At 41.9% G+C, this 12,690-nt stretch overlaps 1 protein-coding gene across 5 annotated transcripts in view; it reads left to right on the top strand.

Annotated features, from left to right (window-relative positions):
• The window catches only part of GPBP1 (GC-rich promoter binding protein 1), a 91,122-nt gene that overhangs the window by 30,049 nt on the left and 48,383 nt on the right, over window positions 1–12,690 (top strand). The gene's annotated exons all lie outside the window — the stretch shown is intronic.

Here is a 12,690-nt window from a genome sequence, read left to right as displayed (position 1 = left end):
TTTATTGATTTTAGAGAGAGGAGAGACAGAGAGAGAGAGAGAGAGAGGGAGGAGGGGAAGCATTCATTCCTAGTTGCTCCTTAGCTGCTGTAGCTGCTTCGTAGCTGCTCTGTGCCCTGACCAGGCAGCCTGGGGTTTCAGACAAGCGACATCAGCACTCCAGGTTGAATCTCTATCCGCTGCGCCACCACAGGCCAGGCCAATGATTATCACTTAAAAATTTTTTTTATTGACTTGAAAGGGAGAGGCGAAGGGAGAGAGAGAAACAAGCATCGATTCGTTCCACTTCGTTGTCCTGTTTTAGTCGTGCGCTCATTGGTTGCTTCTTGTATGTGCCCTGACCAAGTATAGGACCTGCGACCTTGACGTGTTGGGACAGTTATCTACAGAGCCACCTGGCCAGGGTTGATAATTATCACTCTTAAGTGCTTATTGAAATTATCACTTTTAAGTGCTTATTTAAAAACAATTTCAGGCCCTGATTAAAACCTATTAAATCAGAATCCATAGGGAGGGCCCTCTTTCACTTTTTATTAGGGAAGTCTGGAAATCATTTAGCACTTAGTAGATGCCTACTAAATAGTAATACAATTTTATTAATGGTATTACAACAGTGAAGCAAACAATTTGGTGGAGTAAGATGTGAAAGTAGTTTTTCAAAAGTTAACAGTATGACTCAGAAATACAGAATGAACGTGTCAACAGCTGATCATTTTCTAGAAATGATTTTCTTTGACTTTTGTAACTTGACTATTTAAGATCATGCACCAGTTATTTATTTCACTGTCACATCTCAAGGCTGCGCTGCTTCGAGCCCCGCGCTGTTGGCTGGGTGAGCATAGTGCGGTGCTGTGCTGCTGTGTGCCTGCTCACTGTGCTCTGTCACGTGGCACGCCTTTTCCCTTTGCTCGTTTGATCCCTTGATTAAGGGTTTCCCAGGCTGCTTGACAGGCTCTAGCACAGCTGCATATGTATTTGTTTTTGGAGGTACTCTTCTCAAATATATCAGTGTATATTTATATTTCTCTGGGTTCATGGTGATTTATTCAAGAGGTTGTATTACAGCTGTCTTACTATTTTTACTGGGATGAAAGTCATGAATGAAGTTAACTATTTAAAAGTGGACAGTCCAATGGCATTTAGAACATTCACACTAGTGTGAAACCGACACCTCTGTCAAGTTCCAGAAAGTTAGCAACTCAGAAGACATTGTTGGGCAGTCACTCTCGAGTCCTCTCTCCAGTGGACCCTGGCGGGCAGCAGTGGCCTCTCTCTGGATTCACCTCTTCTGTAATTTTCATACAAGTTCTATAATACATGATCTTTTGTGTTTGCTCTCTCCATATTTTTGAAGTTAATCCTTATAACATATATCTGTGCTTTATTCTTTCTTCCTTTGAAGGCATATACCATACTTCGTTTATTTGCTTTTTTTTTTGTATAAACGTTTTACATTTTCATGAAGTCCTATTTCTTTTTTTTGTTGTTATTTAAGTTTTTATGTCATGTCGAAAAACCCATTGGCAAATTCAGGGTCATAGGTTTTATAGTTTTAGCTTTTATGATTAAGTCATTGATCCATTTTTGTGTGATCCATTTTTGCGTTTGTTTCTGTAGATGGTGTGACTCAGTCCTGGTGTTGCAATGCCATTTGTTGAAGACTGTTCTTTCCTCCATAGAGTGGTCTCAGCACTTTTGTCAAAAATCACTTGGCCAGCCTGACCGGGCAGTGGTGTTGTGATTAGATCATCAGACTGGGATGCGGAGGACCCGGGTTCGAGACCCTGAGGTCGCCAGTTTGAGCATGGGCTTATCTGGCTTGAGCAAAAGGTCACCAGCTTGGACCCAAGGTCGCTGGCTGGGGCGAGGGATTACTTGGTCTGCTGAAGCCCCTCAGTCAAGGCACATATGAGAGAGCAATCAATGAACAACTAAGGTGTCGCAACGAAAAACTGATGATTGATGCTTCTCATCTCTCCGTTTCTGTCTGTCTGCCCCTATCTATCCCTCTCTGACTCTGTCTCTGTCCCTGTATTAAAAAACAAACAAAACCCCACTTGACCATATGTGCAGGACTTTCTTTCTGGACTCTCCGTTCTATTTCCTTGGTTTATATACTTGTCCTTATGTCAGTAGGATGCTCTCTTGGTCATTGTAGCTTTATTAGTAAGTTTTGAAATGGGGCACTGTATGAGTCCCATAACTGTCATCTCCTTTCTCAGTATTGTTTTGGATATTTGTGGCACCTTACATTCCAAATGAATTTGAGAATGACTTTTCTGTTTCTGTGGAAAAGGTTTTTGGAATTTTAATAGAGATTATGTTAAATCCATATATCGCTTTGGGTAGTATTGCTATTTTTTTAAAATTTTTTGTGAGAGAGACAGGAAGGGAGAGAGATGAGAAGCATCAACTCATAGTTGTGGCACTTTAGTTGTTCGTGTTTGCTTCTCATATGTGCCTTAACCAGGGGGCTCCAGCTGAGCCAGCATCAAGCCAGTGGCCTTGGGGTTTTGAACCTGGGACCTCAGCGTCCCAGGTCAACACTATTCATTTGCTATCACCAATCAGGCAGGGGTAGTATTATCATCTTAACAATATTAATGTGGGATGTCTTTATATGATATTTATTTGGTCTTTTAAATTTTCTTTGATCAATATTTTATAGTTTTTAGTGAACAAGTTTTGTACCTTCTTGGTTAAATATTTTTAATTTTATTTTGTATTCAGTGAGAGGAGGAGAGGCAGAGACACACTCCCACATGTGCCAGGATCCACCTGGCAAGCCCATTAGGGGGTGATGTGCTGGGAATGCTCCGGTGCTCAGCAACCAAGCTCTTCTTAGGGCCTGAGGCAGAAGCCATGGAACCATCCTCAGTGCCTGGGGCCAACTTGCTCCAATTGACCTGTGGCTGCAGGAGGGGAAAGGTAGGAAGGTGTGTGAAGAAGCAGATCGGCGCACTCTTGTGTGCTCTGACCAGGAATCAAACCTGGGATTCTTGGTTAAATTTATTCCTAGATATTTTTTTGGATGTCACTATGAATGAATTGAATTTTTTAAGTTTACTTTTTAGATTGTTATTGGTAATGTATAGATACATACCTGAGTTTTCTATGTTGATCTTGTATCCTGCACCATTGTTGAATTTATTAGTTCTAATAGTTGTTTTCATGGATTCTGTAAATTTTCTATGTATAAGATCATGCCATTCTCTTTAAGTTAGACTGTCTGCTCTCTGCTGGTTGGAGATGCTGGGTAGTGTTTTCGTCAGCTGTTCTGGTACAGTGTGGCCTGTGATGGCGGAAGTCTACTGACAGATGCCTGCAGTTCAGGGTTGTTAAAGTGGATCAGTGTTCCTTAGTGTGTGAACATACCTCTCTGGTAACTGTTTGCCCCTCACCTCTGCCTGGTGAGCTGAAGATTCCCTCCCCTGCTGTAGCTGTGCTGTGAACCACTGTCTTTCTCTGGGTAGCTGCTTTCCCACCCGTGTGCCCTTGTGCCTGCAGTTGGGCTTGAAGCAGTTGATCTTGTTGGTAGGAAATGGGGCTGAGCAGTGAGCCCACACACGCTGAGATGCAGGTTGGCAGCCAGAGGGGAATTGTTTTGTGTTTATCTTTCTTGGGGTTTGATTAGCGTCTTGGATACATATATTGGTGTGTTTACCTAATTTGGTAAGTGATTAGCCATTACTTCCTTAAATAAGTCTTTCTGCCTTTTTCTCCTCTTTTCTCCTTCTGGGACTTCCCTTATGTGTATGCTGATGTGCTTTAATGGTATCTCACAGGTCTTTTCAGTGCTATTGAATTTGTTTTCTTCCTGCTCCTTAGACCTATACTTTTAAGCGACTATCTTCAAGTCCTTGATTCTTCTACTGGTTCAAGTCTACTATTGGTCTGCTATTGAAACTGTCTAGTGAAATTTTCATTTCAGTTGTACTCTGACTCCAGAAAATTTCTCTTTGGTTCCTTTCTATAATGCCTATGTCTTTATTGATGTTCTGTTTGTTGAGACATTGTTCTCCTGGTTTCCGTTAGCTCTTTGTTTTTAATACAATAGAGGTCTGTGTTTCATGAGGGACAGTTCCTGCAACCCCCCATCCCCGCCATGAATTGGCTATGCTTACTTATTTCTTTGTGTGCTTTATTATTATTTTTTTGTAGAAAATTGAGCATTTTGAATATTGTAATATGTAGACCGGGAATTGACTATTCTCTTGCCAGCCTCCATCTCAGGGTTGCTTGCTGAGGGTTGTAGTTGTGTGTTCATTCAGAGACATTTCTAAACTATTTTTGTAAAGTTTGTATTCTTTGGCTTGGGTAGTCTCCTATCCATAGCTTGTGGTCATCTTGTGGGAGACAGGCTGTAAGCTGACAAAATCCTTACAGCCTGTGATTCTCAAACTTTTTGAAATCGGGGTGCATTTAAAATTCTACAAATAATTGTAGGTGCACTATATACAAATTTCTGAGAAATATGTTATAATAATTAAGTCATATATTAAAGAAAAAAATATAAAGTCCAAGTGTGCTTTTATGGTAAGAAATGAAATAAATACAACAAATTTAAATTTATTCTGACATTAAAAAACATTTTTGTTATTTTTTGTTATGCTTTTTAGAATTTGTAAAAAAGAGGGATTAAAAAATAAAAATCGACAAAAAAGTTATCTTTTTATATATATATAGATACAGTCTTAGTAAGATTTAGCAAATTCGGCAGGTCCCGGCATGAATGTGTTAAGTTTTTCCATTCTTGTGTTTGTGAGAAACATGAGGCTTATGTGTCCTATCAATTTCTTCAATGTTTGGGCATATATTTGAGAGGCAAAGTCTTATTTCTTTGTCAATACATTGAAGAATTCCTCTCTTTTTACTCTTGTGTTGAGGGTAGAAAATCCTAATTCACATAAATAGGATGTTGAAAATTGTAGTAAAATGTTCAAAGTTTTTAAAGATATTGCCACATATTCTTTTTTAGAAATCCAAAAGGCTTCAAGTGACAATTCGTTAGGTTTAATCATCAATCCACGATCATTGGATATAGCTGCCAGTTCTTCTTCTGTTAATGTTAAACCAAAATCACTTGAAGCTTCCATGAATGGGTTTCTAATCCAATCGTATTGTTTAGTGTTAAGTAATGAAAAATGCTATAAATTAAATTCTGCCTGTAAAGCCAGCAGTCAAGGCCAGGGCCACTAACACAGCAGCCTTCTGGCCTATGCAGGTTCGCATTGGATTCGGACAGTCGGTAAAGAAACAGCGGAGCCAAAAACTGGTGGGCCATAGCCTTTAATCCTACCTTGCACCCGGCGGGCAAGTAAAAATACACACTGGGCTCCAAAACCCAGTCACACTCAGTGCTCACAAAGCCACTGACTTATCCGAGTTTCCTAGAATCAAAGGTTTCTAGCTCACCAGCCTTCTTCTCCTCAGTTCCCCATCTACTTCCTTATCCCAGATACAAACTCTACACAAACTGGCATCTCACTCAGCACTCCGCCATCTTGGCTACTTCTCCTGGCCTCCTCCACGTGGCTTCCTTTAGCTGCTGGCTCTACTCTCTCCGCTCTCTCATGCTAACCTCAGGAACCAAGAGCGCAAACTCTCGTTCCGTCCCCATTTTATAGTGTAGCTTCACAACCTTTAATCCAATATACAAAATAGGGTAGTCTCTAATACAAAGTCACTTCTCTGAGGCATGATTGGATTGTACCGCCCTACAGCAAAAAGGGTGGGAAAGGCTTAATCCCAAAACCAAGCCCCAGGTTACAACGATCTCCAACACACATTAATATCACCTGGGCGATGGCCTCTTTAACAAAGTGAGCATAATACATTTATCTGCCCAACACTGCCCGTCAGCCTTCAGGTCCTATTTTATTTACACTTAACTTTTGCTCACCTTCAGAATTGGATTCTGCAATATCACACTTCTTTTTGAGAAATTATCCATTTTATTTGGGTGTATTTATCTAAAAATGCTATAATGATGTGTTAATAATAAATATAATAATGATGTGTTAACAAAAAGAGCGGTATTTCCATAATGAAATGGTATAATAGAGTAACTATATTTATTTTTATATCTGGGCACATGTTACGAACCAGCGCAGCTAGTAATTTCAGGTCCCGAGTGGAAACAGTGTGGAATTAAGAAAATACATGGAATTAAGAAAATACAGGGTCAGGAGGGCCCTGTAATTGCTGCTGGCAAGAACAAAGCGCCCCTAAACCACATTTTGATTTATTTATAGGGCAAAGTAGGCCAATAGCAAATCAGTGAGATCTTTGTATTTCCAAGGCAACTCAAGAATTTTACCAAGTGCATAAAACCCCCACCAGAAAACTTCACACCAGACAAAGGATAGAAGAAACTTGCCTACAGTCATTCCGGGGAACATGGGGGTTAGTGTAAATAATCCAGCACTACAGTTTTAACAACCTTTTGCAACCTAATCAGGCAAGTGAGGTGGTGTTGTAAAGCAGTGGTCCCCAACCCCCCAGGCCGCGGACTAGGACTAGTATAGGTCCGTTGGCCATTTGGTACTGGTCCGCAGAGAAAGAATAAATAACTTACATTATTTTTGTTTTATTTATATTTAAGTCTGAACAATGTTTTATTTTTAAAAAATGATCAGATTCCCTCCGTTACATCTGTCTAAGACTCACTCTTGACGCTTGTTTCGTAAGTTCGACAATTATATTTAAAAATACCACAGTTTTTACGCCGCCTGCATAGTTTTATTTTGTGCATTTATCCATCCCACCCTAAAGGCCGGTCTGTGAAAATATTTTCTGACATTAAACCGGTCCTTGGCCCAAAAAAGGTTGGGGACCACTGACTTACATTATTTTTGTTTTATTTATATTTAAGTCTGAATGATGTTTTCTTTTTAAAAAATGACCAGATTCCCTCTGTTACATCTGTCTAAGACTCACTCTTGACGCTTGTCTTGGTCACGTGATACATTTATCCGTCCTACACTAAAGGCCGGTTTGTGAAAATATTTTCTGACATTAAACCGGTCTGTGGCCCAAAAAAGGTTGGGGACCACTGTTGTAAAGTACTGTATGCCAGATTCTGCAAAGTACCGTACCTCACTTCAGCAGGTTTACGTAGAGACACCAAGTCCAGACAAATTTTGAAAGGTTTTATTAAAGGAGGAGATTTATTAAATATGTCAGCTGCATATGGCTGACGGGGCATTTGCAGACCCAAATCGTCCGCACCAAGTATATTTCAGAGGCTGGTTATATATACCCTTTGACTACATACAGGTTGGGGTGCATGACAGCATGACACAATCATTAATAGGATTATAACATTTGTCTAGGGGATTTACAAAGAATGTTAAAACTTTCAAGGTAATACAATCAAACACATTCACAAATCCTTTTAGTACAGTGTGTCTGTAAAGTCATGGTGCACTTTTGACTGGTCACAGGAAAGCAACAAAAGATGATAGAAATGTGAAATCTGCACCAAATAAAAGGAAAACCCTCCCGGTTTCTATAGGATGATGTGGCAGCATGTAAGCATGCACAGATGATGACGTAACATTGTGTATGTATACAGCGGAGCAGCCCATGACCATGCCAGTCGAGATGTGGACGGTACAGAGAAAAGTTCAGTGTGTTCTGTGGCTCACTAAATTCGAATCTGTGACCAAAGTGCAACGTGATTATCGGTGCGTTTATAATGAAGCACGTTTATAATGAAGTAATGTTTATAACATTACTCGGTGGGATAAGCAGTTGAAGGAAACCGGCAGTTTGGTGGAGAAACCCCATTCTGGTAGGCCATCAGTCAGTGACGAGTCTGTAGAGGCTATATGGGATAGCTACCTAAGAAGCCCTAAAAAAATCTGTGCATTAGCCCACATCGAACTGTCCTGAATAGGTATGAAACTGGGAGAGTTTTCCTTTTATTTGGTGCAGATTTCACATTTCTATCGTCTTGTTGCTTTCCTGTGACCTGTCAAAAGTGCCCTATGACTTTCCGAGCACACTCTCCTTCTTTGCCTAGAGGTACATGTTAATCTCAGATTCCAGGAAGGGAGGGAGGCTCAAGATCAGTGTAGGGTGGTATGTAAATTTTGCCTCTTATTGAAAGCAAAAGGGAGTTCTTTAGATAACCTTAATCCTTTCAGAGAACTTAAAACCAAATGACCCTAGTCCTTGTTTAAGTCAGGAGACTTCTATATTCTTTTTCCTCCATTTTCCAAAGAAAGGACAGGAAAGCCTGATCTTTTCATCCTAGAATATCAAAATTAATTTTGCAGCTTTTTGATACCTTACAACACTGGGAGGTTGGGCAGACTGTCAGCTTACAGCCAATTCCCCACACCTCTGTCCCTCAAAAATCTAAACTCCAGCCTGACTGGGCGGTGGCGCAGTGTATAGAGCGTCGAACTGGGATGCGGAAGACCCAGGTTTGAGACCCTGAGGTCGCCAGCCTGAGCGTGGGCTCATCTGGACTGAGCAAAAGCTCACTAGCTTGGACACAGGTCACTGGCTCGAGCAAGGCGTTACTTGGTCTGCTGAAGGCCCGCGGTCAAGGCACATATGAGAGAGCAATCAATGAACAACTAAGGTTTGGCAACGAAAAACTGATGATTGATGCTTCTCATCTCTCTCTGTTCCAGTCTGTCTTTCCCTATCTATCCCTCTCTCTGTCTCTGTAAAAAAAAAAAATATACTAAACTCCAAAAAACTCTGTTGGTTTTTTGGTCCATAAGAGGCACCTATTTCTCTGGAATACCATAGGGCAGTGGTCCCCAACTCTGGGCCGCGGACAGGTACCGGTCCGTGGGCCATTTGGTACCGGTCCACAGAAAAAGAATAAATAACTTACATTATTTCCATTTTATTTATATTTAAGCCTGAACGATGTTTTATTTTTAAAAAATGACTAGATTCCCTCTGTTACATCCGTCTAAGACTCTTGACGCTTGTCTCGGTCACGTGATACATTTATCTGTCCCACCCTAAAAGTCGGTCTGTGAAAATATTTTCTGACATTAAACCAGCCCGTGGCCCAAAAAAGGTTGGGGACCACTGCCATAGGGCGCACACATTGAGAACCACTGGCCTAGGGCTTAGTTTAAGACTAAGCTCTTCTCCAGCCTTCTATTACTAGGATCTTCCACACACCCTTTAAGACTAGATCTTCTCAACACCCTTCTAATACTAAGATCTTCACATACCCTTATAACACTAAGACATTCTCAACACCCTTCTTAAAACTCAGCTTTTCCTCACACCCTTGACTTTTGCATGATGTGGGGTAGTTGTAAAGCCAAAAGCCAAAAGCCAGGGCCAGGGCCACTATCACAGCAGCCTTCTGGCCTATGCAGGTTCGCAGTGGATTCGGACAGTCGGTAAAGAAACTATGGAGCCACAAACTGGTGGGCCATAGTCTTTAATCCTAGCTTATACCCGGCGGGCAAGTAAAAACACACACGGGGCTCCAAAACCCAATCACATTCAGTGCTCACAAAGCTACTGACTTATCCGAGTTTCCTAGAATAAAAGGTTTTTAGCTCACCAGCCTTATTCTCCTCAGTTCCCCATCTCCTTCCTTATCCCAGATACAAACTCTGTACAAACTGGCATCTCACTCAGCACTCCATCTTGGCTGCTTCTCCTGGCCTATTCCACGTGGCCTCCTTCTGCTCTGCTCTCTCCTCTAATCATCCCAGGAACCAAGAGTGCAAGCTCCCGCTCCGCCCCCATTTTATAGTATAGCTTCACAACCTCTAATCCAATATACAAAATAGGGAAGTCTCTATACAAAGTCACTTCTCTGAGGCATGATTGGATTGTACCACCCCACATCAAAAAGGGTAGGAAAGGCTTAATCCCAAAACCAAGCTCCAGGCTACAACGATCCTGCCTGCCCCCAACACACATTAATATCACCTGGGCACCTCCATGTGGGCAGTATTATCTTTTACAAAGTGAGCATAATATATTTTATCTGCCCAACAGTAGTGCACTTTTATGAGGAATCCCATTTATTCCTCAGATAGTGGCTTTGTATCAGAGACTTCCTTATTTGTATATTGGATTAAAGGCTTAAATTTTCTATGCTATATAATAAAGCAAGAGAGGGGCTCTCTCTCTCTGATCTTGCCATCAGTATTGCAGAGGCCTCTCGATTGCATCCTCTTTTCTCGGTGAGTCTATTTTCTTAATTCTGCGCCGTTCTCCCTCAGGACCTGGAATTACTAGCTGTGCTGGTTTGCGGCACATCTAGTGTTTATCTGTTTTTGTTTTTTAAGGAAAATAATATTTAAAAATTTTTTTTTATAGGTTTCAGTTGTACAGTTCTGTAATAATTCATCTGTGTACTGGTGTTCACACCCCAAGTCAGGCCTCCTTCCATCACCATTTAGCTCTGCTTTACCCTCAGGTTACAGACTTTAATCCTTTTATAGAGGTTCAGGGGTTGAGAAAACAATTCAATGCAGTACAGTGCCAGTATTATTTCAGCTGTCCACGGAACAGTGTTCTCAGTTTCTTGAACAAGAGCCATCTCTTATGTGTTCTGTTAGTGTTTTGTTGCAGAAGCATGTTTGGAGCCAAAAAGGAATTAAAAAAGTAAAAGAAAAAATAGCTCTCTGTAAGGCCAGTTGCCGGTGCCACCATCACAGCTGACTGGCCCATGCAGGTTTGCATTGGATTCAGACAGTCGGTAAAGAAACAACGGAGTCAAGAACTGGTGGGCCATTAGCTTTAATCCTAGCTTGTACCGGCGGGCAAGTAAAAGACACACTGGACTCCAAAACCCACTCATTCAGTGCTCACAAAGCTACTGACTTATCCGAGTTTCCTAGAATCAAAGTTTCTAGCTCACTAGCCCCATTCACCTCTGTTTCCCATCTCCTTCCTTCTCCCTGCACAAACTCTGCACAAACTGGCGTCTCCTCCAGCACTCCACCATCTTGGCTGCTTCTCCTGGCCTCCTCCATGTGGCCTTTCTCTGCTCTTTCCTCTAATGCTAATCTCAGGAACCGAGAGAGCAAGCTCCCGGTCTGCCTTACTTTATAGTGCAGAAATCAAAACTTTTAATCCAATATACAAAATAGGGAAGTCTCTAATACAAAGTCACTTATCTGAGGTATGATGGAATTGCATCACCCCACATCAAAAAGGGTGGGAGAGGCTCAGCCTTAAAACCAAGCCCCAGGCTACAAGGATCCTGCCTGCCCACAGCCCGCCCCCAACACACATTAATATCACCTGTGCCACGGGCTTCCATGTGGGCAGCACCATCTTTAACAAAATGAGCATAATATATATTTTATCTGCCCAGCACTCTCCTAGTCTTTGCCTATTGTCTGTGTTGGGGCATTTCTTAAATGTTTAGCCACACTCTTTATAACTGCTTTAGCCTTCATTCACTTCCTGCTTTTGCTGAACCTAGAAGATCAGCCAGAGGTGAAAACTTAGGGTTTTCAGGTTTTTTTCTGTGTATGCCTCTTGTTTTGGGTATTTGTGTGGTTTTCTTAGTTCCCTGCTATAAGGGAGTTCTTTGTAATGAAATCATCTCCCAGAGAAATTCTCTCCTAGCCTTTCCTCCTAGGCTGTGGGTGTGCTGTTGTTTTAGTCATTTGTAAACCTTTGTCCCAGGTAGGGTTGTTAATGCCTCCCAGAGTTGGGTGAGTACTCTGCACAGGAGCTTGTCCTTCCACATTAGGGACAACAAAGGCTGTGTGCCCTTCGCTGTTCCTTCTGTGGCTGCCAGACAGGTCTGCACAAACATGACTGTGCAGTAAGGTCTGGGACCCAGGTCCCAAACTGCAGCTAAAGGCCGCCTCTGTGCCCCGGAGAGATGTGGTCAGGGCACATGAAAATGCCACAGAGCTTCTACTGTGTTCAAGTTTGCTTGATCGCTATACACCTTTAACTTTTTCTGAATTCTTGTTGATTCTGACGGATTTTGCTTGACATTTTGGCATTTCTATGGAGGGGTAGGCTCTTGGTAATCCCTATTTTCACCATTTTGGTTGATGTCCTTCATGTGTCTTTTCTCATTTTTAATGTTGGAATTGTCCCTGATTTGGCCAGTAAGAACCCACTGAAACTTGTTTCTTTGTTCTTTAGGTGTTTCCCAGTCATTATTTGAACACTTCCTTACTCCCACGACAGAATATTCCAGGCTTGTTTTGTCATTTGTTCAAACTTTGGAGTCAGCTGTTCTCTGGGAAACCCTGGTTTCTTTTAGTGAAAAATGGTTTCTAGAGGCCAGGAACCAGATGTTAAGTACGCTCATCGCGATTGGAGTGTCAGGAGGCTCAGCCCCTCTGGTGCACAGAGCTGGGGGAGGGAAAAGTACATCTGCATGAGCAGACTTGCTCACCTTTATGTCGTATAGGCACATACTATCCTAATATTATTACCACGTGACTACATTAACCACTATTCACACTGACATGGCTCTATCCCCCAGCTTCCATTCTAGTCTTCTTCCTGTTCCTCGTTACTGATCATCTCCCCGTTCATCACCAATCTTTTGTTTCAGCTGCTGCCACCTCCCCATGTGGTACCTTCCTTTCTTGCTTAGTGTCTTGACTCCCTATTATAGCCCTGCTTTCTCTCACATGGATACCTTCATTCTCTTGGGTCCAATACCCAATCCCTGGTTGTCCCTCTGCATGGATGCCGACATGCTGGGCCACACCCATG

The sequence above is a fragment of the Saccopteryx leptura genome, chromosome 1, assembly GCF_036850995.1.
Source record: "Saccopteryx leptura isolate mSacLep1 chromosome 1, mSacLep1_pri_phased_curated, whole genome shotgun sequence".
Lineage (NCBI taxonomy): Eukaryota > Metazoa > Chordata > Mammalia > Chiroptera > Emballonuridae > Saccopteryx > Saccopteryx leptura.
The sequence above is the reverse complement of the archived record's forward strand: the minus strand, read 5'-3'. Positions and strand labels throughout refer to the sequence as shown.